Source organism: Canis lupus, chromosome 1, assembly GCF_011100685.1.
Source record: "Canis lupus familiaris isolate Mischka breed German Shepherd chromosome 1, alternate assembly UU_Cfam_GSD_1.0, whole genome shotgun sequence".
NCBI classification, from domain to species: Eukaryota; Metazoa; Chordata; class Mammalia; order Carnivora; family Canidae; genus Canis; species Canis lupus.
In genome coordinates this window covers 335,345-361,975 of record NC_049222.1, presented here as the reverse complement: position 1 = coordinate 361,975, position 26,631 = coordinate 335,345, and the positions used below count along the sequence as shown (strand labels likewise).

The following is a 26,631-nucleotide window of genomic DNA, read 5'->3' as shown; positions in this document are numbered from 1 at the left end:
CAGGAAGTATCATCAAAGTGACTATCTTTTTAAGATTTTATTTATTTATTTATTTATTTATTTATTTGAGAGAGAGAGAGAGAGAGAGAGAAAGAGTGCAAGGAGGGGAGGGTCAGAAGGAGGAACAAACTCCTCACTGAGCAGGGAGCCCAATGCAGGATTTGATCCCAGGACCCCTCAGATCATGGCCTGAGCTGAAGGCAGACACACAACTGACTGAGCCACCCAGGTACCCCTATCAATGTGACTATTCTTTTTGTTACATGGACTATTTTTCAGAATTACCTAAGCACCACTGACAATTATTGAAACAGAATTTGATGCTATTTAAATGTATCTCCCTATTATAGAAAATATTTCTGTGTTCAATAAAGGTAGATGTTTTTAACGTCTTATTCTATTATTTTTTAGAAATGTGGGATTACTTCCACAGTTTTCTTCTTGTAAAACACACCATGGAAAGAAATGGAGTAAATGTGGTTAGTGGGCCAGTATTTGATTATAATTATGATGGTCATTTTGATTCTCCAAATGAAATTACAGGGTAAATAATTTGAAAACAAATGGATTTTTTGATTTAGCAATAGGGTATCATGAGGGGAAACCTCAGTATGCTAAATAAAAGGTTAGAATTCTAATATTACACAATATATTTACATAGGGATGTTATCACTGACTATCTTCAACTGGTCTAAATATATTACAAAATTTTATATGGCAAATATTTAAACTAATGTGCAAAGAAAAAATTAGCAAAGTTTTTATTTAGGAAAAGCTTAGCAAAATTTTTACTTAGAAAATTTCTAAACAAATGGGCACAGGGAACATGTGTTTTTGTGAAGGTTAAAGAGATAAGAAAGACTCATTGTACTATCAATAAATATAGAGCCAGTCCGGCAATTAATTTAAAAGACCAAGTAGTGATGATTCATAATATTGTCCAATAGTGGATGATTCATAAAATATCTTCCAGGAGAGGGTAGAAGTTTCCCCTAGGAAACCAGTTGTATTAACTTGTACATCTTTGTACCAAACCTGGTCATAATACATTGCTAAGAATTACCTTTGGATACAGCACACAGGAATAGAGAGGTTTGGAAGTTTTATCTATTATTTCTTTTATTATCAAAGTTTATGAAGGACCGAACTAAACAATTATGCTGTCTGAGCCTAGATTGTGTAAAGCAATGGTTTCTACCTATACCTTTAAAAATTTTTTTTACTAATTTATTCATGACAGACACAGAGAGAGAGAGACAGAGACGTAGGCAGAGGGAGAAACAGACTTCATGCAGGGACCTTGATGTGGGACTCGATCCCGGAATTCTAGGATCACACCCTGAGCTAAAGCTAGACGCCCAATCACTGAGCCACCCAGGCATTCCTCTTACCTGTACCTTTTGATAGAGGAACATTTATGACAACTCAGTGTGTGGCCTTTCTGTATTTCATTTGTCTTGTCCTTATTTTAGTGCTTATTAATCCTACATTTCACCATTCAATAATTCTAGCAATCACTTTGATAGCACTTTACTACATGATAAATACCTTTCTAAACACATACACTTCATTTGGTCCACAAAACATTCCTATGTTAGATTCTGTTAGCCTCCCTATTTAGAGATGGAGAAACAGATATAGAGAGGTTAAGTATCTTGTTTATGTTCCACAGCTAATAAGTGGGAAAGTCAGAATACAAACCCTTTGAATTAATGTAGAAATCCTAAAATCACAGTAATATCACTATGTATAGCAGTCATACAGTCATATTTCTTTTCATGGGCTCCTAATAATAGTCTACCTTTATTTTTCACTTAAAACTTTAAAAAGCACTTTCATGTTTATTATCTAAAACTAAAGGACTGTCATATTAGTTGTAAGGATCTATCCCCATGTCTTCATTATGAAGTTGGTAGTACAGGATCACCTCTATGTTAAAATTAAGGAAACTTATCAAGTCATAGAATGTGAGAAGATTAGCATTCACCCAGACATCTAGCAGAAGTGCCGTGCTAGAGTTGGAATTGGGGCTTCTGTTTTCCAACTAGAAAACACAAGAGGCATAATATCATGGTCTGCTTTCCTTTGTATTCTCATATTTTCCCATAATATTATAATGACCAAGTTCAGGCTTCTATAAAGTTCTGTTCTGGCTTATGGAAATCTAAAAACATGTGATAAGATTTTGTACTTTCTATTCATTTACTTTCTTGACTATATTTTTACTATAACGTTTCTTTAAAAATGTATGACATTTATAAGTTCTTTTTCATTTATAAGTTTTAGAAGCAAAAGTGTAATAACAATATATTTTCAATTGTTTTTACTTTTATTTATTTATTTTTCTTTTCTTGTGTATTTTTTATTGGATTTCAATTTGCCAACACCCAGTGCTCATCCTGTCAAGTGCCTCCCTCAGTGCCCGTCACCCAGTCACCCCATACCCCGGCCCACCTCCCCTTCCACTACCCCTTGTTCATTTCCCAGAGTTAAGAGTATCTCATGTTATGTCACCCTCTCAGATATTTCCCACTCATTTTCTCTCCTTTCCTCTGTAATCCCTTTCACTGTTTTTTATATTCCCCATATGAATGAAACCATATAATGTTTGTCCTTCTCTGATTGACTTACTTCACTCAGCATAATATCCTCCAGTTCTATCCATGTTGAAACAAATGGTGAGTATTCGTCATTTCTAATGGCTGAGTAATATTCCATTGTATACATAAACCACATCTTCTTGATCCATTCATCTTTCGATGGACACCGAGGCTCCTTCCACAGTTTGGCTATTGTGGACATTGCTGCTATAAACATTGGGGTGCAAGTGTCTTGGGCTTTCACTGCATCTGTATCTTTGGGGTAAATCCCCAGCAGTGCAATTGCTGGGTTGTAGGGTAGTTCTGTTTTTAACTCTTTGAGGAACCTCCACACAGTTTTCCAGAGTGGCTGCACCAGTTCACATTCCCACCAACAGTGTAAGAGGGTTCCCCTTTCTCCACATCCTCTCCAGCATTTGTTGTTTCCTGTCTTGTTACTTTTCACCATTCTCACTGGTGTGAGGTGGTATCTCATTGTGGTTTTGATTTGTATTTTCCCTTCAATTGTGTTTTTAGATACATAATGAACACTAGTGTTCCTACCCTAGTGCACTACTTTGTGGTGCTGACCAGTGCAAAAGCTAGAGCCACACCCCTAATGCCTTCCCTGGTTGGTTGGATGTCCTACCTCCTTTTTTTTTTTTTTAGTTTATTTTTAATAAAAAAATTTTATTGGAGTTCAATTTGCCAGAAAGGGCTGGCAGGATATATTCAGGGTCCTAAATGAGAAGAACCTGCAGCCAAGAATACTTTATCCAGCAAGGCTGTCATTCAGAATAGAAGGAAAGATAAAGGGTTAGTGTCCTACCTCTTATTATGCCTCACTGACCTACCAACATGAAGAGCTGCCCAGTGAGTCTGCTCCTGTAGAGTCCTCAGGACCTGAGAAAATGATTAGTCCAAGTTCCTCCAGGCTTTCATCAAAGTGGCTTTGACTACAACATACTTTTTAGTTGTTTCATGGATAGAGCTGTACTAAAAATTACCTCATTCTTGAGCTTTTCCTTGGACTATTGATCTTCATGTAATTGATGTCAATTTAAATATGTATATGCCTACCTGACCAAGTGTGTGTGTGTGTATATATATATATATATATATGCATATATTTTGTATTAAATTTATATACACTTTATTCACATTCATAAGGGAAGGGATGATATCATATTAATATTTTTATTCTTAATACAGAAAATTTAGAGTTCTGTGCCAAAGCTGGCACTCAGTGTTTACTGAATGAATATGTAAATACAAAAACTCCATCAGCTGGGAACATGAGGTCTGAAATTAATTACAGACACATAGATAATGAGTAACACCTTTTTAAAACATCATGTGTTAAAAAAAAAAAATCATGTGTTAGTCTACTTTAGTATCTAATATGGATCAAGGAAAATGGTATGTAAATAGTTACTTAAACTTGCATATGTTTTTATAGAAAAATATATATTCTTGTAATTGTGTTTTACTAGTTATTCAACAAATATATTGAGTATCTATTAAGTGCATAGTACTGTGAAAGAAACTTTTTTAGAACACACCATGGAGGAATACATTGTCTCTGACCTTAAGGAGTTCATATATAATTTTGATATATAAATGAGATATAAATAAGGATAAATGAAATATAGACACATAATGGGTCAGTTGATAATAGAAAAGTTATTTTAAAAAATAAGAGATGTCACAAAGTTGCTTTAATTGCTAAATCCAAAGTTGGATTAACTGCTAAATAATGTTATAAGGATTTAGTGTTTCAAATTTGAAGCACATTTGGCTGGAATAATCAATAAAGGAAGGTTATATAAAATGGGAGAGTAGAGCTGGGCCCTAAAAATGGGCAGAATTTGAACAAATTGAGAGGATTGAGAAGAACCTTCAATGGAGAAAAGATTTGATAACTAACTGATTGGGTGCAACAGACAAAGAAAAAGGGATACTCGAAGATGAATCAGAGATTTTATTTATTTATTTTTTAAGATTTTATTTATTTATTCATGAGAAACACACACACACAGAGGCAAAGACATAGGCAGAGGGAGAAGCAGGCTCCATGCAGAGAGCCTGATGTGGGACTCGATCCCGGGACCACGGGATCACTCCCTGAGTCAAAGGCAGATGCTCAACTGCTGAGCCACCCAGGCATCCCTGAATCATAGATTTTAAATGTAGGTAATCAGGAGATAACAGAGGGAAATTAGGAATGAGAACTATTTTGGTTGGTCGATAAGACAGTTATGTTTATGCATGTTCTTTGTAGAAATAAGGGTTCACATGGAAAAATCCCATAGGCTAGTAGAGACTGGAAATTAAAACTTAGGTTCCAGGCCAGATTGGGATTCATCTCTCTTCTTTCAGGTGTTCAACACATAACTCCTTCACCATACTGTGTACTGTGGGAGATACACCAATAAATTAGTCATGAATTCTATCAAAAGGGACTCATAGTCTAGCCCTTGAATGCCTAGTACAATAGAAGAAGGAAGAGATAAGTGAGACAAAGAAGGACAGTGAAAATTACTATAGGATTTAAAAGAAGAAATATTACTTAATAGGGAAGGTGACATTCTAATTGGGTGTGGAAGATAGTATTTTAACTTGAATGTTACTGGCCTTTCAATGACTAAAGTTGGATAGCAAAGGTTAGAGGCTAAGCAGTAGGTCTCTCATAGTCCTAGAGTAGGCAAGGGTTTCCAAAAAATGGTAAGCAATCATTCTTCACTTACTTTTCCAGTGTCAGACAGTGGTGGCTAATACAGCGTGATGCTGGTTATCAGTCAGAATTTAGTAGTTCTTTATAGCAGAGTCTAGGTAGCTACTATGGATTGATTAAAATGGGTATGCAAAGAAGAAAATATTGGCTCTCCCTGGTCTAGGCCCTTATTGCCTTTTATCAGAACTTTTGAAAATGAATCTTAAATAGCTTCATTGTCTCTTGTCCTCCTCTTGTTCACCTCTGTACACCACTACTGACTTACCCTAAATGTTAGGTTTTCATTGTGATATCCTTTCTCATCCCAAAACTTTAGCTACTCTAAATAAAAAAACAAAAGCAAGCAAACAAAAACATCTAGGCCTGTACTTAAGGCTCTTCACAATGTACCTTCAGTTGACCTTACAAACCCAAGTTGTGGGCCCACTGAAGTCCTTGAAATGACTTGATACATCTTGAATTTCCCTACTTCAACATCGTTGCTCATGCTTTTCTTTCCTAGAATGCCTTTCTTTTCCATCTGCTAAAAACTCTACCTTCAAGATAGAAGGTAAAATACAAGACAGAAGGCTTCAAGGTAAAATACAAATGGTATGAAATCTCTGACATCCAAAGTAAAGATAATCTCAAAATTGGTAGGGCATCATCTCCATTGAAGAAGACATCAACAATAATGAGTTGGACATTATTTAAGATACTAAGGAATTTGCAGTATAATAATAAGGATATGACATTTATAAAGATTATGATGAGTGTAAAGCAAACTTAAGCCAAGCTATGATTTTTTTAAGGATTTGTATTTATTTACTCATGAGAGACAGAGAGAGAGAGAGAGAGAGAGAGAGAGGCAGAGACACAGGCAGAGGGAGAAGCAGGCTCCATGCAGGGAGCCCGATGTGGAACTCGACCCCAGAACCAGGATCACTCCCTGAGCCAAAGGCAGATGCTCAATGGCTGAGCAACCCCTACATCCCCCAAACTATGATTATAAGAGATTATGCATAGGATGTGGCAGGATGAGAAAGGGTCAAAAGTAACTGAAAATTTAGGCATGACTGACTAAGAAATATATGAGACAATCAGTTGTTTTGCAAAGAATCAATTTGCTTTTGGTGGTCTTCAATTTGAGAAACTAGTTGAACACCTAGGAGGATACATGAGAAACAGTGTAGAAAAGATCTTAAATGCATGGATTTTTGAGTTGGACATCCTGTACTGAGTTATTGACATTGCCTCTTTGGGTAAATAACTGAATGTCAATCTCCTCAACTATATACAAAAATTCACATAAAATTCCTGTAAGCATTAGTTATTTCTTATAAAATCCTAAGAAATCTCAATAAATAGTAAACAAATGGTGGCCATTTTAAAGAATCACATCTTATGTTAGAGTTACACATTCTGCAGTCCACATAAAGGGAGACTATATACAAGTAAAATCCTCTATAATCAAATCACCCAATAAGGCATCTACAAACTATACCTTAAGTCTAAATCAACCAATATTCCCCCTAACATTAGAAAAGGTAATTGTGCCTTGAGCACACAATGAAATAGTTGACTTGCTTTACAGGGCATGATGTATGGAAACTGCACTTTTAGATAATCCAATTCCTCAGCTCCCCTACTGTAGGAGATCTGAAGGAATTGTCATCAGTTGTAGAAATGATAGAAAGAAAGAGAAAGACAGAAAGACAGAAAGAAAGAAAAAGAAAGAAACAAAGAAACAAAGAAAGAAAATAATAAGGAAAAGACCATTGCAGTTCTGTACTGTACTTAATGAAACAAATCTGCATATATGTGGATCCCCATAGCTCAAACTTGTTCAAGGATCAATTGTATTTAAATACAGCTCATAAAAATTGTATGTATGCAAGGCTGCTCTTCTGTTGGGATGCACGAGTATAGTAAGAGTTGTCTCTTGCTGGCTTCTGTTCAGATTGGTTGGTGCAGGGGGACTAGCTGATATTAAAGGACTTGAGAAGCACCTCTGCCTAGATATAGTTATGTGTTGTGCTTTAGGTTTATTGAATCAGAATTTTAAGAGGATAGACCGAGTCTGGTGTTGAGTAAATATTTATTTGGCTAAATACCAAATAAACCATAAGAGAGCAGAGCAATATAAATCAAGTGGGAGAGAACTTTACAAAAAATGTGATAAAAACTATTAAACACTGCTGAAATGGGGCATAGTAAAGGCAGGAAAAAAGAATTAATTACATTCTCATTGGAAATATGAGGTCAAATTAGTACACTGTATATTTATTTTTAAAAATTAACACACAACATTAATCCCACACAGAGAAGTGCTTGAGAGGCTGTAGACAAGCAGTACTTTCCTCTTACACTTCCTTTAGGTCAAATAATAGATGCCTTTTTAAAGCCTGCATATTTAAAAAATAACTATGCTGAATTCAAATGACAGTTATTAAAACACTCATCTAATTAAACAAACCCTTAAATTTTCATACTTAAAAAAATCTAAATGAAAATTAACAATACCATGTGAGTATCAGAAAATTACTATAAAGAATAAGAAAATATGTAGAAATCCATGGCTTTAAATGATCGACTTAACTTTTATATAGTAAAAAGCCTATTAAAAGTCAGGTGGCAAAGAAATGTCTGAAAAGATACTCTTCTATAATGATACTTAGGGTAATAAAATGAAACAGAGATGAAACAGTATTTTGCACCATAATTTGGCAAGGATGTGAGGGAAATAGGTATTATCCTCCACTGCCAAGACAAGTGTAAATTGGTATGAATGCCTTGAGGAGTGGAAGGTTTAATATCTGGTAAAATTAAAGTTGCATGTACTCTATGATCTAGCAAGTCCATTTATAGATCTTAGAAACTCATATTCTTGAATATAGGAGACATGTGCCAAGTTATTCATTACCATATTATTTATAATGCCAAAAATACTATCAATATGGCAATGAAAAAAATGCTATCATAAGCCACAACTAATAACAAATAATTTAACTAGCTTTAGATATATCACTATGGATGGATCGCAAACATAATACTGACTGAGAAAGTAATTATACACTGTCACTTATAATAACATAAGCTTGAAAACTCTTAAGTCAATACTATGTATTATATATTGATGTGCAGTAAAAGTTAAAACACAGGCTGAATTCACATGGACTTGTGATCATGATTAGTGCTGAACTGGGGATTTAACTTCATCTGTAAGATCTTATTTCTTTTCTATCTGAAGTAAATATTAAAATAGTTAAATTTTATGACTTTGTGGTGGTCTGTATTTGCTATAGTATACTTTTGTCTTCTTTTTATTTTAGTAAACCACAAAATTTAGCTATATCAAGATTTAAGGCAATAAAAATCCCAGGAAAAAGGAAAGTTTCTAAATGATAAAAGATCTTTCTGCTAATGAAAAATAATACCCTATGAAAAACAGTCTTTTGTTTCTGTTTTATAGGAAGATAAACCAGAAAGCTGTTTGGATTGAAGAAAGATGGCAAGCCCACATCGCTCAGGTCTGTGATGTAGAACTTACTGAGCTGGACTTTTACCAGAAAAAAGCACAGCCTGTCTCTGAAATTTTGCAACTAAAGACATATTTACCCACATTTGAAACTATAACCTAATATATAAATGAATTCTGGGGGAATATAAATGATTTTTCCCTCTTAAATAATCGCAAAATAAAACTCTCTATTTTTCCTTAACTCCTTAAAAAAGCCATGTGGCATAATTTCATTATTCCTTTTCACTTCTTCATCTCTGTAAATGTGAACTGTATTTTGAGGTCACACTTTTTTTTTGTTTGTTTTGTTTTGCAGAGATTGTGCTGTGTTATATGAGATTTCTTATCTCACTTGTAATCTTTGGCTATATTTTCCTGCCCAGCATTATCTAAACAGAAGGGAGAGCAAGGAAAGTATCACTTTGGTGAGCATTGTACAAGAAGTGTTAGATTTGACGATCAGACAATATTTATTAAAAGAAGCACATTACCTCATTCAATAATTTCACTTGTAAAAATTGTATAAACAGATCTTTTACAGTAGAAAAGACCAGAAAACAACCTCAAAGACTGGTTGAACAAATTATGGAATTATGTTTAAACAATGGAATGGAAAAATGCTATTCCAATACTATGAAGAAAGAAGTAGACCTATATATTGAATGTATGTCTACTGTTAAATGAACTAGGTAAAATAGCATGCTATCATGTCTTAGGCGTCAGCACTTTTTCTTTAAAGGACCAGAAGAGGGAGCGCCTGAGTGGCTCAGTCAGTTAAGCATCTGCCTTTGGCCCTGGTCATGATCTCAGGGTCCTGGGTTGGAGCCCTGTGTAGGGGTTCCCCATTCAGTGAGTGTCTGCCTCTCCCTCTCCCTCTGCGTCCCCCTCCTTCATGCTCTCTCTCTCTCATAAATGAAAAGAATCGAAAAAAAAAAAAAGAAAAAAGAAAAAGAGCCAGATGATAAAATGTCTTAGGCCATACAGTCCCCTAAAGTCAACTCTGCCATTACATCAAGGAAGTACTCATTGATAATATGTAAAAGAAATTGGAGTGGCTGTGTTTAAATAAAACTTTATTTACAAAAAGAAACAGAGGGTTAGATTTGGCTCCAATAAACTTTATTTAAGAAACAGACAAACAGGGATGCATGGGTGGCTCAGCGGTTAAGCATCTGCCTTCTACTTAGGGCATGATCCTAGAGTCGGGGGATGGAGTCCCACATCATGCTCCCAGCAGGAGCCTGCTTCTCTTTCTGGCTGTGTCTCTGCCTCTCTCTCTCTCTCTCTCTGTGTCTCTCATGAATGAATGAATGAATGAATGAATGAATGAGTGAAGAAATAATTCTAAAAAAAAAAAGAAACAAGCAAAAAAACAAGCTATCCTTTGTCAATCCCTGATTTTATAATAAAGCTGGGGTGGGGAGAGGTAGGAATTAATAATTAATGGTAAAGAGAGAGGGAGATTTTTTTTTTTTAACTTGGTGACCTCTTGGTATCTAAAAATTTTAAAAGTCACTCTGTTTCTGTTTATCTTTAATTTTTCAAAACATATTAATCAAGGAGATCCCATACTTTTTGAGAGGAAATACCATTGATCAGATTTTTGGATTGCTAGACTAGCAATGTTCCAAATGATTGTTCATCCAGGGGACAGAGGCTTTAGTTAGTTTAAACGCCAATGGTTTTTTGTTTTGTTTTGTTTTGTTTTGAAAACCAGCTCTTTATTTTTTTTTAATAAATTTATTTTTTTATTGGTGTTCAATTTGTCAACATACAGAATAACACCCAGTGCTCATCCCATCAAGTGCCCACCTCAGTGCCCACCACCCAGTCACCCCCCCACCCCCCTTCCACCACCCGTAGTTCGTTTCCCAGAGTTAGGAGTCTTTCATGTTCTGTTTCCCTTTCTGATATTTCCCACTTATTTTTTCTCCTTTCCCCTTTATTCCCTTTCACTATTTTATATATTCTCCAAATGAATGAGACCATATAATGTTTGTCCTTCTCCAATTGACTTATTTCACTCAGCATAATACCCTCCAGTTCCATCCACGTGGAAGCAAATGGTGGGTATTTGTCATTTCTAATGGCTGAGTATACATTTCCATTGTATACATAAACCACATCTTCTTTATCCATTCATCTTTCGTTTTGTTTTAACATATTTTCTCCACTCATAGTTTAAAAAATTGTGCAGTGAAAACTGTAAGACACCAATTAAACTATTTCTAGTTACCTGGAACATTAAACCCGAAACCTTAAAACCCCGAGTATAAATAGAATTCCCACAATTCATGTTTCTCTGCCCCATCACAACCTGGAAATTAGATAAGATCACCTGAATTTAGACTGCACCATGGGGAGACAAATGGAGGATGGTTACAATCCTGAACTGAATTTAACTCTGAATGTTCTTAGTGTTTCTGAATTTCTCTGAAAGTGACTGAATTGTTTTCTATTATTAGATCAAATGAGTACTCAACACAAATTTCAGTCAGAGAAAAATTGAAGTTTATTGTTTTGCATAGAGATTGTGTGATATTATACCTTTCTTTTGCATAATCATTATCCTATTAAAAAGAAGTGCATATATCTGAAATCATTTTGAAGGAAGGATACCAATTATTTGACAGGTCATGGAATTACAAGGGCTTTGAAAGTGCTACAACTTTAAGTATGTAGTCAAGTTTTTACAATTAGTTTGTTTTATTTTTTTTTAAATCTGAAAATGTAGACAATAAAGTTAGTTGCATTTGAAAAACATTTATTTAGAATTTCCAGATACAGAAATGTACAGAAATATACATTTATTTAGAATTTCCAGATACAAAAGATGCATCGTTTGCAAGAATGATATAAAGAACTCTTGTATAACCTTCAGCCAGCTTTACCAATTGTTAATATCCTGACTATATATATAGTCTTTTCTCCCTGAACTTTCTGAGAGTACATGCTAGTCATTATACCCATTCACCCCCAAAACTTCAGTCTGTATTTCCTAAGATTAAGCTGTAGTTGGGAGGTTTAATGTTTGTACACTGACGTTATTATTTAATTTATAGGTCTAATTCAAATTTTCTTATATTTTCAGTAATGTCCTTTATATTATTTTCTGGGATCCAAGACAGAATTGTTCAATGCCTTGTTTTCTTTCCACTTTGTTCTCTTCTAATGTAAAATCAGGCTTTACAGGGGATCCCTGGGTGGCTCAGCAGTTTAGCGCCTGCCTTCCGCCCAGGGCATGGTCCTGGAGTCCTGGGATTGAGTCCCACATGGAGCCTGCTTCTCCCTCTGCCTGTGTCTCTGCCTCTCTCTCTGTCTCTCATGAACAAATAAATAAATAAATAATAAGGCTTTACCAAATAATGTTGACCTTTTTTTTATGAGTCTAGGTCATGTATTTTGTACATGTCTGTCCCTCAAATTGGGTTTTCTGACATTTCTTGATAATTGGATCAATGTTTTGCATCTTTGACAGAAACAGTACAACAGTGATGGTGTGTTCTCAGTGCTTTGTATCGAGAAGCACAAGATGTTCAATTATACCATTGTTACTGATGCCAAATTTGATCAGTTGTCTAAGTTGGTGTTCACCTGGCTTCCCTTCTGTAAAGATAATATTTCCCCCTTTATAATTTGTAAGTTATTTGTGGGGATACTTGAGACCCTATAAACTTCCTGGTTCATTAAATCATCCACTATCTTTAATAATTAATTATTTAATAATTAATTCTTTCTGATTAAATTTTTGCTATTATAGTTGCAAAAGGGTTCTTTCTTAAACTGCCATTACTCCTTCTACACTTATTAACATTCTACTGTAAGGAAAAGTTTTCCTATCTTATGTGTTTATTTGCTCATTATTTGTTTATTATTTGTATAGACTCATAGATTCTTTTTATTCCCATGAAGTAAAATACACTATAATTGTTACTTATTTTAGTACTCAAATTGCCCCAGATTTGGCCTGTGGGAGCTCCATTAAGTGAACTCTTGTGTTCTTTGACATATCCTCATCATTTTTAGAGCACCTCCTTACTTTTTGATACAAAAAATGTTTAGGCTCCTCTTACACTTCTCTGTGCTAACTCTGGAGTCAGCCATTTGTCCAAGGAGCTCTTATTCCATTTAGTGAGTGCTGGTGCCCTAATTACTTCTGGAGTATCACTGTATCTATGCCCCTTTAGTCAACAAAAATACAATCTGTGTCTACATATTTTTGTCTAGGATCTCTCTATTTATATCTCATATTTATAACTACATGTACAAAAAAACGTGAGTCCATTGTCTGGATATACTCATCTATTTATTCATTTACCTATTGAAAGACACCTGGGTTTCTTCTAAGCTTGGGCAATTATGAATAAAGCTCCTATGAACATTCATATATAGGTTTTTGTGTGGGCATGAGTTTTCAGTTCCTTTGGATAAATACCAAAGAGCATAATTGTTGGTAAGAGTATGTTTAGTTCTTTAAGGTTTTATTTTTTTATTGGAGAGAGAGCATGAAGGGAGGGAGCAGAGGGAGAGGGAGAAGCAGACTCCCCACTGAATGGGGAGCCTACTTGGGGACTTGACCCCAGGATGCTGAGATCATGACCTCAGCCAAAGGCAGATGCTTAACCAACTGAGTCACTCAGGCACCCCTGTTTAGTTTTGTAAGAAACTGCCAAACTGTCTTCCAAATTTGTTCTACCATTTTGCATTACTATGACAATAAAAGAAATTTCCTGTCATTCTACATCCTTGCTAACTTTTGATGTTGTCAGTGATCTGGATTTTGGCCATTCCAATAGCTGTGTAATGGTATCTCATTGTTTTAATTTGCATTTCTCCGATTATATAGAATGTGGAGAACCTTCATATGCTTATTTGCTATGTTCTTTGGTGAGGTGTCTGTTAAGGTCTTAAACCTATTTTTAAATAAGATTTTTTTTAATTGTTCAGTTTTAAGAGTTCTTCGTATATTTTGAATAAGTCCTTTATGAGATGTATCTTTTGCAAATATTTTCTCCTAGTCTGTGGCTCATTTTCTTTTTTTCTTTTTTTTAAGATTTTATTTATTTATTCATGAGACAGACAGAGAGAGAGAGAGAGAGAGAGAGAGGCAGAGACACAGGCAGAGGGAGAAGCAGGCTCCATGTAGGGAACCTGACATGGGACTTGATCTCAGGTCTCTGGGATCATGCCCTGGACAGAAGGCAGGCACTAAACCGCTGAGCCACCCAGGAATCCCCCTGTGGCTCATTTTCTAATTTTTTTGATATTGTCTTTTGCAGAGCAAAAATTTTTAATTTTACTGAAATCTAGCTTATTATTTTTTTATGGATTGTGACTTTGGTATTGTATCTAAAAAGTCATCACCAAATTCAGATTATCTAGATTTTCTTCTTCGTTATCTTTTAAAAGTATTATAGTTTTTCATTTTACATTTAGGTATATGATCCATTTTGAGTTAATTTTTCATATAGGGTGGAAGGTCTGTATCTAGATTCATTTTTCTGCATGTGAGTTTCCACTTGTTCCAGGACTGTTTATTAAAAAAAAAACTATATTTGTTCCATCATATTCCCTTTGTTCATTTGTCAAAGATCAGTTGACTATATTTATGTGAGTTATTTCTGGGCTCTCTATTCTGTTCCATTAATCTATTTGTCTGTTCTTGCTGCAGTACTACTCTGTCTTAATTACTCTAGGTTTTTAATAAGTCTTGAAGTCAGGTAGCAATTATCCTCCAACTCTGTTCTTCTCTTTCAGTATCATATTGGCTGTTCTAGATCTTTTGCCTCTCTATAAACTTAGAATGAGTTTGTTGATATTCATAAAAGATTTGCTGGGATTTTGATTAAGATTGCTTTGAATCTATAGATCAAGTAGAAGACTAACATCCTAACAATAGTGAAACCTCCTATTCATGAACATGGAATATCTCTCCATTATTTAGTTCTTTATTTTTTTCACCACTTTAGTTTTCCTCGTTTATATCTTGCAAATATTTTGTTAGATTTATATTTAAGTATGTCATTTTGAATTTGCTAATGTTAAGTGGTATTGTGTCTTTAATTTCAAATTCCACTTGTTCATTGCAGGCATAAAGAAAAGTGATTGACTTTTGAAAATCTTGTATCTTGCAACTTTACTAAAATCACTTATTGGTTCCAAGTTTTCTTTTGTTGTTGATTCTTTTGAATGTTCTACATAGCCAATCAAAGCATCTATGAACCAACACAGTTTTATTTCTTCCTTCCCTATCTGTATACATTTAATTGCCTTTTCCTTACATTTAGTTGTCTTATTATGTTAGCTAAAACTTGCAGTATGATGTTGGAAAGGAGAAGGGAGAGGGGACATCCTTGCCTTGAACTTTGCCTTAGTAGGAAAGTTTTGAGTTTCTCACTATTACATATGGTGTTAGTGGTAGCTTTTTTGGTAGATATTCTTTACCAAGTTGGGGAAATTCTTCTCTAATCCTAGTTTACTGAGAACTATTTATTATAAAATGGATTTGTCAAATGCTTTTTTTCTATTCTAATCTTTTTTCTATTAATATCTATCTATCAATATATTATTTTTTCTTTTTTAGCTTTTTGGTGTGATGGATTGCATTAATTGTTTTCCAAATGTCTGGCTAGCCTTGCATACCTGAGATAAATCCGAATTGGTCGTGAAGTACAAGTATTTCCATATATTGTTGGATTCAATTTGCTAATATTTTGTTGAGGATTTTCTTTTAAGATTTTATTTGTTTGTTTATTTTATTTATTTATTTATTTACTTACTTATTTATGAGAGAGAGAGAGCGCAGAAGAGAGAGAGCAGAAGCAGGAGTGAGGTGCAAGAGAGGGAGAAGCAGACTTCTCGATGAGCAGGGAACCTGACACAGGTCTCCATCCCAGGACACCAACATCACCACCCAAGCCAAAGGCAGACACTCAACCACTGAGCCACCCAGGCACCCGGTAGTTTTATTTTCTAAAACTAAAAGCACTGTATTGGCACAACTTTAATTTCTAAGTTGATATATTTAAAATCCAAATTTAATGAGATGTAGTTCTCCCCCACCAAAAATGGAAATAACTTATGCTTTCTGAATCATAAAACTAACATACTCATTGTAACACTATACAAACTGTATAACTATATATATACATATATAGTTATTTTTTACTTTTGGACAATAGAATTATGTCATCTCAGTAATATAATTATCTTTTCTTTTTATTCTGCTGACACAGAAATACATGATCAACTAACTTTGACAAGTACTTTCTATATAAATTATAATTTAATACAATAGAATTATTTGCCTTTAAATAGAGGGACCACATACTACTACTAGTTATATATATTTTGGTAGACAAATATATAAAAGGGAGATTTTTATAAGTTCCAATGTTACTGAATCAAAGTTTACAATTAATTTCCTTTGTAGAAATAGAACTTTCTGAGTGAGGTCAGTTAAGGTCTTAGGAGTAGACTAGGAAAGAAGGAAAATTCTAAATGTTGGCTTATTTTCCAGATTTAGTTAAAATTCTGGAAGTTTATTTTCTCAATACATTTGTTTATTTTTTCTTTTCTATGCTTTCTTTCTTTCTTTCTTTCTTTTTTTTTTAACCTTTCAGAGTTTTTAATGCCATACTTTTTATTAAGGGAGTTCAAGGTCTATTATTCTAAAAAGTGAGAAATAAATGAGTTTTCTGGGCAAGTAGAAGTGGATGGGTGGGATGAATGGAAGAAAGGAGTGCACCTATTGATGTGTCAATGATTCATCTTCAGCCACTAATTTAGCTGGAGTTTAGTATAAGAATGTTCATCAGTGTTTGATCACATTAGAATAAGTAAATGGAATTTTTAGGAGTCTGTATTTATGCCTATAGGTTGGGCTGATCTTAATGCTATAAATCCCATCTGGTTTTGGCACTTGAGTTTATATCCAAATTACATTTGGGTTCTTTGAGAAGTCCTCTTGCCCTAGGGACCTCTCTTTCCTTCCTCCACCTCCATTCCCGCCCCTGCATCACCACTATCCCACCACCACTACTTGTCATCTGTTTACTTTGGGAGGGCTAGGCATGGGAATGGAAACAGAACATAAACTGAAACAGTTTTTGAAAACACAAACAAGGCTGTTGGAAGAATCGACTTCCTTTTTACACAGAACCCTTGGCAGACCACAATCACTCCCTCAATCAGGACTCACGCTTGAACAAACTTCCAGACAGGAACAAACCTCAGTCTTCCAGTGACAGAATTTGTGCAACTCTGACTCCCAGATTCACAGTATAAAGGCAGTTGAATGATGACTAATAAAGTAGGACCCAGACTTAGAGCTACACTATTTCTATTCTCCTATGATACTGTTTGTTAATGTATAAGTCAAAGGCTCCTAGATCTAGAAGAAATCTGAAGAGGCCAGCTAGTCCTTCTGTTAAGGCTTACTTAATTAAAGAATAATGTTCTGTTTCTCTGAGGGATGAACAAGGACCTAAAAAAAGTTTTCACATTTCTTGAAATTGAGAAGATTTGCCTAACTATTATGACAGTGTCTTGTCTATTTCATGGGATCCTTAAAAGGTTTGTTAGTTTCCAAAGGAAATAAAAGCACTCATTTTGAACTAACCAGGCAATTGCTTCTGCTTCACTTGGGTTTAGGCACAACCTCAATGACTCAGATTTGTGGATTGTGTCAGGTTGTTCTTTGCCCTGTGATTTGCAGGTTTGACTCCTATATTTCCTGCCAGGACGAGTTAGCCACATTAATAGCATCCTCCATCATGGTTAGTGGTTGCCCTGATCTTTAAATTTGGCCTGCTTTTATTACAATCCATATCCATTGGTTAGGTCCAAGAATATTTTTCTAAGTTATGGCCACATAAGCACTTTAAGGCAGGAAGGTGGGGTGGGTAAGAACCATGGCATGGTTAATCTTTTTACTTCAGGATATTGGAAAGGAAAATAAAAATAACGGAAATGGATTGACCACAATGGTTCAATCAACTGGCATTGGCAGTATATTTATGAGTTTCTGCCTGATTTGCATGGATCTCGTCTCAGAAAATGAGGTTTTTCTACAGAGATTTCATCAAGAATCATATTCTAACCTCTGCCTCTTATAGCATTTAAGCAAAATTTTTCACAAATTAGGAAAAGAAATTTAGAATCAAATCTTTAATGGATTACTTTGATATTAAAAATGCTTTCCTCTCTTGCTGTTCCTTTGAATCTGGAACTGACTACCTTTTCCTAGTCATTTGGCAGCATGTCTTGCCTATTCAAGATCTTCTTATTAAATCCTTTTATTCAGCCAATGTTAATTGAATTTCTGTGTCCCAGGCACTGTTCCAGGGGCTTTGGATAATCAGTGAAAAAAAACTGGACCAAAAGCCTTGCCCTAGAGAAGCTTATATTCTAGCAAAGAAGACAAACAATAAATAATAGATACAACAGATAAGAAAATTAAATCATATGTGTGAGAAAATGGTAAGTGCTATAAAAAAAAAAGAATGAAGAAAAGTAATGCTGGTGAAAAGCAGCAGGAAAACAGGTTGTGAGGGCAGCTTGCTAAAAATGTAAAATAGGTTGGTCAGGTAGCCTTCCTTGAGAAGGTGAGGTATGAGGAGACTTGAACAAAATGAGGTGTTAAGCAGGCAGATTCATGGGGAAAGCTACAAAGGCGTGTGCTCAAAGGAGCTGTAGAAAGTCAGCATGGCTGTAAGAAAAAAATTTCTTGTCTTTTCAGACCTCTCTCTTCATCATTTCCTGGAATCCACTTACAAATAAAAAAAAATAGATAAAGGAGATTATTTTCAAAGTTGCAACCAAGTTAAAAAAGTGATCAGGTATTTTTTTCTTTTTTGTTTTAAGATTTTATTTATTTATTCATGAGACTCACAGAGAGAGGCAGAGACACAGGCAGAGGGAGAAGCAGATTCCATGCAGGGAGCCCGATGTGGAACTTGGTCCTGGAATTCCAGGATGATGCCCTGAGCCAAAGGCAGATGCTCAACTGCTGAGCCACCCAGGCATACCTTCTTTTTGTTATGTTTAACAGGTACTCTGAGTCACCTTATTCCAGAGTCAAGTCTCCCTGTAGGCAGATAATGAATAGGATATATTCTTAACATTCTCTCTCTTCTTCTCCTTCTGATATATTCATTGAATAGGGTATATCAAGTTCTTAGTTTGCAATAACCAATCTGTTAGCAATAGCCCCAAGCATAAGCCTGCATCTTATCCTCTATTCCTATTACAGCACCAAGATAAGCCATAAGAAATCTCCATGCATGTAACTAAAATTGCTAAGCATTGACAATTTCACGTGGTTAGGCTCTGTCGTTTAAAATAGAGTGTTTGATTTTCAGAGATGTGGTTTGACATTGCCATATTTTGACATAGTCTTTTGTCATGGAGTTATCATTGTCTGCTTTATGAAACATTTTCTAATTCATACAGTGCACCACACACCTTCGCCTCTCTCCTCATTTAATTTCACAATCTTTTGACACAGTTGTGATTGCTCCCAGTACACTATAACAAACCTGATAAGAATAGAGTCCAAATTATTTACTCAAGATCTCAAAGTTACTAGAATGCTAAACCACGATTGGACTCCATGTTTTTTTGACCCCAAGTTAAGTGCTCATTCTATTTCACTATAGTGATAGCCTATTGCTATCAATTAATCATGATATTGAAGGATACAAGAATCCAAAACTCAGGTCTTGCCTTCAAACTGATTATCCAGCTAAGGCAGTGTTTTCTAAGGCGACATCTGTGGAATCCTAATCCTCACGTACGCTGTCTCATTATATGCACTAACTTGCCTGGTGGATGTTTCCATTGAAGGTGTTTTTTAATAAAAATTTGCATTACACCTACATCCACATAGGTGGACTTTGAGAAAGCACATTGCCCTCTGAAATGTAGATGGGTCTCATCCATTGAGCTGAAGTCTTGACTAGAACAAAAACCTCTCCAAGCAAGAGGGAATTTTCCAGAAAACTCTCTTCAACACTTAATCTGCAACATTAGCTTTTGGGATTTGAACTGCAAATTGCTCCTCCCTAGGTCGGAAAATCATGCGGAATACCCTGCAGATTTTGAATTCTCTAGCTTTCATAATTCCATTCTAGCCAGTATCTTTTTATTTCATCTTCTTCTTTTACTTTAGAAACAGAGAGTGCCCACACAAGCTTCCCCTGCCCATCAGGAAGCCCAATGCGGGTCTCAGTCTCATGACCCTGAAATCATGACCTGAGCCGAAATCAAGAGTTGGATGCTTTAACTGACTCACCATCCAGGTGCCCGGCAAGAGCCAGTTGTCGTCTTCTTTCTTCTTCTTCTTCTTCTTCTTCTTCTTCTTCTTCTTCTTCTTCTTCTTCTTCTTCTTCTTCTTCTTCTTCTTCCTCCTCCTCCTCCTCTCTTCTTCTTCTTCTTCTTCTTCTTCTTCTTCTTCTTCTTCTTCTTCTTCTTCTTCTTCTTCTTCTTCTTCTTCTTCTTCTTCTCCTTCTTCTAAGATGTCATTTATTTATTTGAGAAGGAGCAAGAGAGAGTACATGAGGAGGGTAGGGAAAGGGCAGAAGGAAAGGGAGAAGCAGGCTCCCTGCTGTGCAGGGAGCTCAACTTGGGGCTAGAACTGAGGACTCTGGAATCATGACTTGAGCCGAGGGCAGACCTTAACTGACTGACCAACCCAGGTGGCCCCATGAACCAGTTTCTTAAAATAAAACTTATTATATGTGTGTGTGTGTGTGTGTGTGTGTGTGTGTGTGTGTGTGTGATATTAGTTCGGTTTCTCTGGAGAAACTTGACTAACAGACCTGGGATGCTCTATTTCCAATTGGTCTCTATGTTTGGGAAGCATTGAACATGATTATGTCCTTTGGAAGTATATTTGTGCACATTAAGATATCAAAGGCCCAAGGATTTCTTTCTTTTCAGTTAAAAAAATAAAAAGAGGGAATCCCTGGGTGGCTCAGCGGTTTCGCGCCTGCCTTTGGCCCAGGGCGCGATCCTGGAGTCCTGGGATCGAGTCCCACATCGGGCTCCTGGCGTGGAGCCCGCTTCTCCCTCTGCCTGTCTCTCTCTCTATCATAAATAAAAATAAATCTTTAAAAATTAATAAAGTTAAATAGTACTCTCAGTTACTTTTTAAAAAAAATAAAAAAATAAAAAGAACTTTGTAACTAAAAACAAAAGGTGCGCCAGCAACCTGTGCCTATAGTGCTAGTGTTCTGAAGAATAGACTTGTAAATATGGAGCAACGGAGACAATTTGTTAAACTAGTACTACATGGATGGGCCTGCCCAGTGCTTCAGAGAAAGCACAGGAAACTGAAGTAGGGCACAAGGTTAAAATGGTGCTCTGGTATCCTACTGCATAAACTCTGTGCAGTTCACTTTCGTTGCTAAAATTGGACAGTTTAATACCTGTTGTAAAGATTCAGTGAGCTAACACATGAAACCTGCTTAGGAAAGTGAAAACTGCTATTATTATCATCTGTTACTTGCTCTGAAAATTAACATGGGACTATAGATCCCAATGTGAAAGAACTTAGTCTGGTCCTAAAAATTAGATTGTAGGAAAATAACACATTTTTAAAAAATATAAAATAATCCACAGATTTAAAAACATAATTCTTTGAACCTATTGTACTATTACTAGATACATTATTGATTTGATAACATGGCTGGCTAGAGCCTTGGTGAAAGGCTGGCTGATAGATCTTCATTCTGTTCCATAACTTCAGAACTTCTGTCACACCATTGCTCTTAAAAGTAATTTTAGCTCATACGTTGTTATATCACAATTATTTATGATCAATCTGAGTAACTTGTTAGTAGAAACTTTACCTTTATACCAGTGACTACCAGAGTGTCTGATTGAGAAGGGGCTCAGTAAATGCTAAGTAAACTTATCTGGGCTTGTTTGTTTGTTTGTTTATTTATTTTTATATATATTTTTTATTGGAGTTCAATTTGCCAACATTAGTATAACACCCAGGGCTAACACCCGTCAAGTGCCCCCCTCAGTGCCTGTCACCCAGTCACCCCATCCCCCACCCACCTCCCCTTCCACTACCCCTTGTTCGTTTCTCTGGGCACATTTAAACTGGTGTTAGGAAAGCACTAACAGCTTTGGCTATATATTAAGCTATGCTTAGAGAAACTTTACATGTAAGGATACAATAACATGATTTGTCCTGCCATGTATTTAAATCTGGTTAGACTAAATTCTGCTCAATTTTAATCTTCCTTCTTTTCTTTAGCTTCCAGGTACCTGTAGAGTGCCTGTAGTTTACAAGACACATAGCAGACTGAAAAATCTAACTCATAATTCACTATGCTGTAATTCAGATGGGCAGAGAAGTCACCATCTGCTGGTTGACAGGAAAAAGTTGAACCCTAGTTCTGTTTAAAGCCTAGTGTGACCTTATAATGTAAAAGCAATCTTTTTGAGTGGTATTTGAACACTCTAGGATGAAAATATTTCATTCTCTTTTTCTGTCTTGGATAATGTCCACGTTTAAATGAAAAAAAAAAAAAGGTGGATTTCATGACCTTGTGATGCTTGGGAGGAGATCCCTGTCTTCCTGTTGTTCATGAATGTGCTCTGGCTGGCATCTTCTGCAGGGAGCGGTACATTCATCTCTGCCTTGCCATGGAATTGCCCATTGGTTCCCTGTGTTGAAATCTACTGGTGCTAAACTCAAGGTCCATCCATTCCACGTAGGCACTTCAGCCTCAGTCTCTCACCACATCTTCTCTATCCAGCTGGCCTTGAAATCCAATCCCACCTCCTAATGTGGGATTTCTTCTCCCACACAAGCTGCCTTTAAACCAGGATCTGTGCCTCAGGAAAATGGGTTCTTCTCCCTCTCTCTCCATGACCATGCCCTATTGCCTTATGTTGGCTCCCATCAGCTTCTTCCAAGCTTCCCAAGGCCACCTCCTCTGTACCCTCAAAAGTTATTTCCTCAGGAACCTACCACATTTGGTCTGTAGCCCAGCAATGTAAAAACTGATACACACATCCAACTGCAAGGACTGTTTTCTTCTTCTTTCCACAGTCAACAAGGCCAAAAAGGAGGAACATCTTCTCCTTCTGGATCCTCTGCACTGAAAACTCTGTGTCTTGGCAGTCAAGTCAGTTCCTGAGTATGTTGAAGAGGAGATCAAGAAATTTAGATACTGGGATCCCTGGGTGGCACAGCGGTTTGGCGCCTGCCTTTGGCCCAGGCCGCAATCCTGGAGACCTGGGATCGAATCCCACGTCGGGCTCCCAGTGCATGGAACCTGCTTCTCCCTCTGCCTGTGTCTCTGCCTCCCTCTCTCTCTCTCTCTCTGTGTGACTATCATAAATAAATAAAAATTAAAAAAAAAGAAATTTAGATACTCATTTCCCCAAATAATAATCCCTGGTGAAAGGCTAGTGTCTCTGGGCAAAGCCCTATTTTTGAATATCAGAACTCCAGTGTTTCATGTGATATTTTCTAAACAGTGAAAAACATATTAATTTCCCCCACTTCACTCTTACCCATCTTTGGGCAAGTCAGGATGAATAACTCTGCTCAAAACAGGCAAATGAGAAAAGTCATAGTAATGCTTTCAAAAAAATTTTTTTGAGAATTGGAGATGCTTCTTGTTTAGTGAGTTGTTTTGTGGGAGTAGTTATTAGTTACTTTAGAGACTTATTTATTTTAGAAGGAGACAGACAGAGAAGGCACAGGCATAAGTGCAGGGAGGGACAGAGGGAGAGAATCTTCAAGCAGACTCCCCACTGAGGTAGAGCTGGTTGTGGGACTCCATCTCACCACCCATTATATCATGTCCTAAGCTGAAACTGAGAGTCAGGCACACTCAACCCATGCAGCCACCCAGGCACCCCAGTTGTTAGTTACTTTGAAATAATGCACATTGCACTTCAAGATGTTGAAGGTAACTGAAAATGAGGCAAGTAAGATATTCACACTATTTCTTTAGTGCACTGTACCTTTCTAGGAAAACTTTAAATTCCTTTATCATTTTTTAAAGTATTTCTGAGGAGCACCTGAGTGGCTCAGTTGGTTAAATGTCTGCTTTTGGCTCAGGCCATGATTCCAGGGTCTGGGATGGAGCTCCATGTCGGGCTCTCTATTCAGCAAGGAGGCTACTTCTCTCTCTCCTTCTGCCTGCTGCTCTGCCTCCTTGTGCTCTCTCTCATTCCCTGTCAAATGCATAAATACAATCTGGTAAATAAATAAAGTATTTTTGAAATAATTATAGACTCAGAGGAAGCTGAAAAAATAGAGGAAAGAATCCAGTATACCCTTCCCCCAGCTTCCACCAGTGGTAACATCTCACAGGACTATAATAAAATACCAAAACCTGGAAATGTCGTTGTATCCAGGGCAAACACACTTCCTTCACAGATTTGCCAGAAAGCTATATTCATCAGGTAAGTGTGAGACAACTATGAAACGTGGTTATCTTAGACTGTTGGAGTGACTTTGGTTTTGAAAAGCAACATCAAATGAAGAAGTGAAATATTAAAACTTAAAGTTGCAATCATCTTTACCTTTAAATAAGAATTACTTAGATAATATGCAAGCATACATTTTTGAAGCCTCAAAACAGCAAGGAAGAAAGTGGAAAGGTCAGACTCTCTTCATGTTTCAAAAAGTAATTAGAGAAAAACAGCACATGGCACCACAAGGCTGGAAACCAGTTTTCTGAAAGTTTTAGTGGTGCCAACAAGTAGAAAAAGTTTCCATATAATTTCAATAACCAAGTAGAGTCGGAGTGACTCAAGGCATGTCTGATGTTTAGACTTATTTGACGGAAACTTTGTAGGCTGGATTTTCCTCTTTTCCCACTCTGACTTTACAAGCCAGAGCCCACATACTTGGAAACAGTAACTAGGCAATTAGTAAATGGTTGCTGAGTGATGGCATCAATAGTTGGAAAAAAGCTTGAATTTGGATTCATGACAGCTATCAAGTTAAAATTTCTTACTCATATTATAGATAGCTTTATATACGAATGGGACACAGGACTCTGGAAGGAAAGTGGAAGTTTTCTGGGTATATCAAATTAAAATTCATCTCGATCTGTCAAGCGTGTTATATAAAAGTATAGAGAAGACATTTTTTTTTTATTTTAAAAAAGTTCTCTTAAAAAATACTTACCCTGGGAGGCTCCATGTGTCCTCAGTAGCCATAGCTATGTGCTTTCTGAGAAGTCATACAGAAACCTCCCAACACAGAGGGAACTTAAATTCAAAGAGCCCTTGTCCCAGCACCAGGAACTCTAGGTTGGCCAGCTTATTCTCATCAGAAGCTGAAGCCAGGGCAAAGACAGGCCAGGAGCAGAACTGAGAGTCCTTGTCACTTTCATATTGTATGTTTATCCATATATGTTTATGGATATATAACAATATTGCATATTTATCTATCAGGTAAAAATAACATTCTCTTACCTGCAGCATTTCACGACTGCCACCACCACCACCACCACCACACACACACACACACACACACACACACACACCTGCTTTACTGGGTGAATATTTTGATAAACTACTCAGGATGGAACATGAAAAACCCATGAGCCAGACTTAATCAACACTCATTATTTATTGATCTGTTTTTTTACAGTGGTGGTGATGGCTATTACGTGTGAAGGGCATTCACTGGTCACCTTTTTGATAATTGAAGAATTCAAGCCAAAGGCTGGATTTGAATGTTAAGATAATAGAAATAATTTTTGATTAGCAGACAAGAGAAGGGAATGTAAAACAGTGAAGATTAACCTTCATTACATTTTTCTGGGCAATATGTTATGTAATTTCTTTTCCTCATTTCCCCTAGAAATCATCAGTAAAATTGGTATTACTAATGAATGCATGGTAGTGTTGGATATATTCTGTGGATGTGGCAAAACCTGAGTTTGGCTTCAGAATAGATACAGGGTGAGAATGGGAGCCAACATAGAATTTTAGGCACATCCTGTAACTTAGATTTTCAGGCAGTGATTCATCTCATCTTAATCGGAAATACTGTTATGATTATCAGGTTATCTGCTGTTAATACTTTTGCTCCAAATTTAGCCTGTAGAAGCAAAAAAAGATGACTGCTTTCATAGGCAAGAAAACATTTCCTTTCATATATGTGTTATAATTGTATCTGTATGTCACTAACAAAATTGTAAATACATGAAACTCTTTTGCAAATGGGTAGTTTGGACTAATTAATCAACAGGGAAATTTCTGATGTAAAAAGATGAAAAAACAAACACTTGTCACTGAATTTAAAGTATTATCTTAAAAACTAAAAATCAGTTATTAATCTTGTTATGAAACTCTAAATGCTCTCTATATACAGAGAAATACAGATAGGAAAATGGAATAACACTCAAAATATTATCAAACAGAGCAAATCACTGCTAATATCTGAATGCATATTCTTTTAAGTGCTGCTTATAGAAGGTCGTATTCTGTATATTCATTATTCTCTGTATCCTACAGATAATATAGTACTATGCTAAATACTCTACATACAGTATTTCATTAAACTTCTTTTTATACCAGGAGATAAATGCTATCTCATTTATGTGTATATACTTGGCTGTTTAAAGAAGTAGAAATTAACTCCTTTGGGGGTTCTACAAAGCCACTGTACTTATTTATGGTGTATGGTGCCTTAAATTGGTAAGCTCCACTGTTACTTCAGCCCAGACAGTGGCCTAAATTGGAATATTCCTTCAGGAGATTTCAGGAATATAAAGAAATCCAGATCAAAACCAAACTTCTAATGTACAGAAGAAAGAATTCAGGAATATCCA

General features: G+C 36.1%; 1 pseudogene; it reads left to right on the top strand.

The window, feature by feature from the left end:
* Nucleotides 1-3,470, top strand: part of LOC100685782 — a 49,476-nt pseudogene extending 46,006 nt beyond the window's left edge.
* Nucleotides 3,471-26,631: the final 23,161 nt, after the last annotated feature.